A 6010-nucleotide genomic window follows, 5' to 3' on the forward strand; every position below is an offset into this window, starting at 1 on the left:
GGGGGGGCGAACCCTGCTGTACTCTTTCATCACAACTTTCTCTCGCTCTTACTTCCTGTTTCTGTTGTGCCTGTATTTCGAAGGGACCAACCTTGTCACACTGTGTCACGCTGAATATCCCCGAGAACTACGTTAAGGGTACACGTGTCTGTGGAGTGCTCAGCCACTTGCACGTTAATTTCACGAGCAGGCTGTTCCGTTGATCGGATCAACTGGAACCCTCGGCGTCGTAAGCGACGGAGTGCCAACATTCCAGGAAAATTTCAGAAAAATGTTACAGAGGTTTAAAGTTTGATCATTTTTTACACAATTAGCAAACAGGATTTGTGCACAATCGATGTGATCAAATGAAAGCAAACATTAGAAGATGAAGTGAGAGATAATACAGAGAGAGAGAGAGAGAGAGAGAGTAAGTGAGTGAATGATAAAGCGTGTGGTAAATAATAGAGAGAGAGAAATTGATGGTGACAGTAGCAATTTTGTAGATCTAAAAGTTGAGTTATTTCTTGTAGTAAATTATATATTTTTTAATATTATTTCCGGGCGACCTTATCTTTGGGACACTGTTGTGTGGATGTCCCCCTCCCCCTCTGTGTTGTGGCCGTAAGTGCCGAATAAAGAAAAAATGTTGACTAGCAGTTTTGGAATTTGGGTTGAGTTGTCGATAACGAAGAGTTTACGAAGTGAGTTGCAACGTTGAATATTTTTTGTTGAAAAATTGATTGTTAATTTTTGCTGTTGATTGTTGACATTGTTCGTTGGTTTTTCTCTCTTCCCATTGTGGGAAAATGGAGAAAGCGCCGGTGGGTGGCCTGAGTTATGCGGCCGCAACTGAAAGATGAATAGAGGAAGGAAAACTGGAAACAATTGAAATGAAGGTGGAACCGAAGAAAATGAAAGAATGTGAGAGGTTGCTGGCGAAAGTTGACACCACCTGCGGAGCTGATAAGCGGAGTAAGAAAAAGAACTGTGGTATTTAAAACCATGAAAATCGCAATAAGAAAGATAGAGCTCGCGACAGTGGAGGAGATTGAGGAATGCCTGAAAAGTATCAGGAAACAAACAAAATTTGTAACAAGAGGAAAAATGTATGCCACCGTGGAGGTACGCTTTGGAATAGAAGTAGAAGCAATTAAGAACTCCACGTAGGCTATACGATCGGAAGAATGGGTGCTGTTGCCGTCGTACTGTAGCAAACGTGTGGCCAGAGTGCGAGTAGGCAAAGTACCCCCAGAGCTAGAAGAAACATGGCTGATGACAGCAATAATGTTCAATACGAAGGAAGAGGCCAAGATATTGAAAGCCACAAGAACACAAAGTGTTGATTACTGGGGATATGGAATTGAACTCACTATCCAGGCAACAGTGGAAGATTTAAATAGAATCGATGAGGAGATAGTGCTGCCCGACGACCTAAGATTGAGAGTGAAAGTGGAGAGCAGGCCGCCTATATGTTTTGCATGTGGTGAGAAAGGCCACATGAAGGCGAGATGCCCACAGAGAGAACCGACAGGTAGTACAGGTAGAGATGGAAGAAAATACAACGGAGGAGGGATTCACGGTAGTTGAAAGAAAAAGGAGAAGTGGAAGAACGAACTCGCCACCAGAGAACCAGAAAAAGAAGAAAGAAGAGGTGGAAAAGAAAGCTGTGACCAGAAGGAAGACAGACGAAGAGGTGATGGAGAAAGAAAGAGAGAAGGCAATTAAAAAGGTGGATTTACAGAAGGAGGAAACAGTGCTAATGACGCCGGTTGTCCCAGCGAAGGAAAAAGATTCGGGAGTGCAACTGTGCAAGGGTGAAATAGAGAAATTGTTTGGAGTTGAAGAGGGAAAGACACCACTAGTGGAAGAAGAAAAGAAAAAAACAAGAAGAGGAAAAAACAAATGGAATTTTGTGACATATTCAAAGAACAAGGAAGGAGACGGAGAAAAAAATTGTAAAATTTAATTATAAGAGTAAAGTTACCCACAGATGTCTACTCTGAAAATGTGAAGGCCATTGTAGTCGATAAGGACACATACAGAAAGCTAAAAGACATGTGCAGAGAAAAAATTGACCTGCCCGGAGTAGCGGTGGAGTTCGACAAGCTGCCACCAGTAATCGAACTCAAGGACTTGGAGCCTTTTATGAGATATTAAAAAGAAAAAAAAAAGAGTGAAATTGTTCGGAAAAAAAAAGGAACAAAAGAGAAGGAAAAAAAGTGTTTTGAGTTATAAACAAAAAAGAGAGGAAGAAAACAAATAATTAAGAAAAAACAATAGAAAAAGTGAACGATGGTAAAAAGAAACAGTGTCTATAAACGTTCAAATGGTACCGCATGGGAATGGGGCCCGTGCAGCCATTTCATTTCTTCATTGTATAACATCTCATTGTCATTCGTTTTATGTTTTATATCCCCATTGTAATGTTGTGTCTGTCCTTGTAGTGTCCCCCTCTGTGTTGTGGCCGTAAGTGCCGAATAAAGAAAAAATGTGTGGATGCCCCCAGACGATAAGTAGGCTAGTCCAATACGTATAAATAGTGGATGTGATAGCTAGAGCGGAAGGGTCGAGTAGAGAATTTTTGAGTTGTTGATTTAGTCTGGCGATAACGTTGTTGTTGAGAGCGGTGAGTTGTTGCAATTTAAATTTTTTGAAACTGTTATTTGTTGGAATTTTGAGATTTGTTAATTATTGTTGACTTTGTTTATTTCGTCCCCATTTTGACGTAAAGATATGGAAGCTGGCAGTTACGCCAGCCGACGTTCTGCAATTGAAGGAATTGACGTTAAAGGAAAAAGATTTTAAAAAGTACTAAGGATTTTTTTTAAAAGAGGGAGACTGCCTCAGGCTGATACCCCCGGTAGAAGCGATGGAAAGTGCAGAAAGGAAAATAATTTCTTACAGAACTCTGAATGTAGAAACGAAAAGAGTGGAAGTAGCGGAGGTCGATGCCATTGAGGAATGCCTTACGAACTAAAAGCAACATAAGGATAGAGTTCCCCGTTCGCCATTTTCACCCATATGGACAGCCAACTGAACTGATCCAAAAGAGATAACCCGCCATTACCAACCCGGATTGTTTATTCCTTGTTTACTAACTGACCGTAATAGAATTCTACCTCCACAGTTTGAAGAGCAATATGGCCTTCGCCGTTCGTCTGGTGAGTCGTCCATAGAGCTAAGCGTTTTATGGATACGAAACCATTCGTCACTAGGATCGGACATATACTTAACTGTTCTATACTTTAGAATATGCTTCTTTTTCGGATACATGATACCCTGACGATATGTGTTTGTGTGTATATATATATATATATATATATATATATACACACACACACACGCACGCACATTTATACACATGTGCGCGCACGCACTTATACGTGTGTATGTGTATATGTGTGCACGCGTTTGTATGTATAAATGTATGTGTATGTATTTTATGTATGTAGTTAGTTACATGATAAGAGCCGACGTACTTTATCTGAAATTGAAATGTTAAAGCTGCAAAAATGTCGAACCAATACAAATCGCAGTGAACCAAAATAGATTTATCAATATTTTTTTAGTAAATTCTTTCATATCTTATAGAACGAAATAAGTAACACCAGTCACATTTGATAAGATACAAACAATGACGTCAGCTTATCTGATAAAATCTGCGCATTCTAACAGAGATATAAATACATATTAAAAGCATCATTGTTATTATTATTAGTTTGGTTTAGCTCAGGTTTGGTCTTATTCCTGGTAGGACTTATCTGGGTAGCGGGCTGCTACCTGTAACCTTAGGCATCCACAAGTTTTCAGCGGTCTTTCAAGTGCTTAGAACCCTCCTGATAATCCTTGCTGTCCCTAAGAGACAGACTTCCTGTAGGAGTTCTACCGGGTATTTTATTTCAGTCTCCTTCAACCATCTGTCTATATCTTTGCTTTCTGATCCCAACGAACCAATTATTATAGGCACGACCTTTACCCCAAATTCTTCCTATTTCAAACTTTAATCGATTGTATTTTCTTGTTTTACTTCCTCGTTTTTTACGATTCTGCAATCAAACGGACATGACGGCTCGAGAAGTAAGCAGCTTCGCTTTTCCTGATCTATAATCGTTATAGCAGGCCTATTATTTTTTAACTTCTTGTCCGTTTGAACGGGAAAGTCCCACAAAATCTATTTCTCCGACTCCAGGACTCTTTCGACTCGATGACTCTGCCAAGTGTTTCCAGCTTCAAATCCCCATTTCTGGTTCAGTTTCCAGTGTATAACTTTTGCAACCTGGTCATGCTTCCATTTCTTATATTCCTCCTGTGCCAAACTTCCGGCATTCCGTCACAATGTGTATCACTGCCTCGTTCCAAGTTCCACAGACTCTACATTATCCTAACACATTCTCTCCATATATATTTTTTCTCAACTTATTTGTTTTTATCGCTTGATCTTGGATTGCAACAGTTTAGGCTCTCTCTTTCTGTTTGTTTTTTTTTTTTAATTGCACTTTTTTAACCAAGTCCAGGATTTTGTTCCGCATGCGTCTTCAGTGACTCTCCAAAATTGTCCATGCAGAGGTTTCTCTTCGATCTGTCTGACGTACTCTCTTTGTATTTCATTCTTCTCCTTTTCTCCTATTACGCACTCCATCACCTGATCTTTATTAACTGTCTTTAGTAGTTTTTCTCTGCTGCTCTTCAAACACTCTTCGAGACTTTTTCTTTCTATCTTTACACATTTTTCTTCAACTGCTATCAAGCCTCTTCCACTCTGATCTCTCCTCAAGTACAACCGGTTGATATCAGCTTTCAGACGGTTGGCTCCATACATCATCAACAACTTCCTAGATTTTCTGTCAAGTTTCTTTATATCGTTTCTGGTCCAGTCTATAATTCCGACCCCTTATCTGATTAAGGATACTTATCTTGAATCTATTACTTCAATAGGATTTTTGAAATTCAACTTTGGCTGCAAAAATTTTCTAACCCTCCTTGTGTACTTCCTACTGGTAATTTCTTCATTTTTTATCTCGTCTGCTTCCAGTTTTCCCAAGTAATTACACCACAGTCCTTTCTCAGCACCTTGGTTACTCATTTGGCATTTCAATTCCCTGATTGCTTCCAAATCTTTCTCGTTTCATTTTCAATATTCCAAATTCCATAATAACGTTATTTGATAAAATGCGGATAGTATATAGAAGACTCTCAAGTCGTTTCTCATTTTTCGCATAAATCGTTATATCACCCATAAAAAGGAGATGATTTATCTAACCATTTCCTTTTCCCAAATTATAAGCAACTTTAACTTTTCGTAGTATCATAGCGAACATTATCATGGCCATTACGAATAGTAATGGAGATAAGCTATCACCTTGGAATATCCCATGTCTGATGTTCACTTTTCCGAGTTTTTGTTTTCCTCCGATCATTTCAGTATTCCAATGTTTCATACTTTCATTAAGCATTTTCCTGCATCCTTTCTGTTCTTCTGGAAGTAGATTGTTACTTTCCGCCATGACACCGGTCATAAGCTTCCACATCAGTGGTAAACCGGTTATAAGTAGAAAATTTGATGCCAAGTTCCCATTCAAGGCATCCTTGAGGCATTATTATTATTATTAATAATAATAATATCGTCTTTCAATATAATGTCTGGCCTATTCGCATCTATCTTTCTGTCAGTTTAAACGGCGAAATTCCAGAGGAGTGAGATGTGATCATTTTCAAACACTGGAGGTGGTTTGTGTTCCCATCAGTTTTTATTATGGGGCAGATCCAGGTTTTTTCACATCTCTTAGTCTACAAGTATTTTCTTCCCTGTCTTTAATAATCGTGGCTGGTCGATTAGCCTGGATCGTTCTGTCAGGGTTGACTAGAAAATCTCAAAGGAAAGTGATATTTTTACCTTCAGCGACTGGCTCAAGATGATGTTCATACCAGTAAGCAGGAGTTCCGATTTTCTAGCGTTTACATATTTTCTAATGTAAATACTATTCTACCCTATCGTGACAATTTTTGTATTCGTTTGGTGTCAGCACAG

The 6010-nt window shown here is 39.1% G+C and overlaps 1 protein-coding gene across 4 annotated transcripts in view; it reads left to right on the top strand.

Annotated features, from left to right (window-relative positions):
- LOC106867755 (chitin synthase chs-1) overlaps positions 1-6010 on the top strand; it is a 40635-nt gene that overhangs the window by 7440 nt on the left and 27185 nt on the right. Inside the window, exon 1 of one of the 4 annotated variants that reach the window (XM_014912723.2) lies at positions 2536-2608. The exons of the other annotated variants lie outside the window; for them this stretch is intronic. The gene's annotated coding sequence lies outside the window, so the exon portion shown is untranslated. Of the gene's footprint in view, positions 1-2535; positions 2609-6010 lie in introns of those variants that run through there. 4 annotated transcript variants of the gene reach the window in all.

Source organism: Octopus bimaculoides, chromosome 22 (assembly GCF_001194135.2).
Source record: "Octopus bimaculoides isolate UCB-OBI-ISO-001 chromosome 22, ASM119413v2, whole genome shotgun sequence".
Classification (NCBI taxonomy): Eukaryota; Metazoa; Mollusca; class Cephalopoda; order Octopoda; family Octopodidae; genus Octopus; species Octopus bimaculoides.